Consider the following 506-nt stretch of genomic DNA (forward strand, 5'->3'; position numbering starts at 1 on the left):
TTGCGCCACTGTACTCCAGCCTGGGTGACAAAGCAAGACTCTATCTCAAAAACAAAACAAAACAAAACAAAAAACCTTTAGATTACAGTGTGTAGCTCACTAATATTTCTCAGCATGGCTATGATGGTGATGGTGGGAGAGGAGTGGTGTGGGGAATATTATCTATTTTTGGAGTAAAAATGTTCACTTATTTTTTCTGTAAAAAGAGTATGAATGGTGTGGGTGTGGCGGCTCCCACCTGCAATCCCAGCACTTTGGGAGGTCAAGACAGGAGAAACTGGCTCTAGCCCAGGACTTCAAGACCAGCCTGGGCAACATAGTGGGACCCTGTCTCTACAAAAAAATTAAACAATTAGCCAAGTGCAGTGGCTCATGTCTGTAGTCCCAGCTACTCCGGAGCCTGAGATGTGAGAATCACTCAAGCTCAGGAGGTTGAGATTGCAGTGATCTGTGATGGTGTCACTGCACTCCAGCCTGGGTGACACAGCGAGACTCTGTCTCAAAAA

This window comes from Rhinopithecus bieti, unplaced genomic scaffold (assembly GCF_001698545.2).
Source record: "Rhinopithecus bieti isolate Rb0 unplaced genomic scaffold, ASM169854v2 scaffold_78620, whole genome shotgun sequence".
NCBI classification, from domain to species: domain Eukaryota; kingdom Metazoa; phylum Chordata; class Mammalia; order Primates; family Cercopithecidae; genus Rhinopithecus; species Rhinopithecus bieti.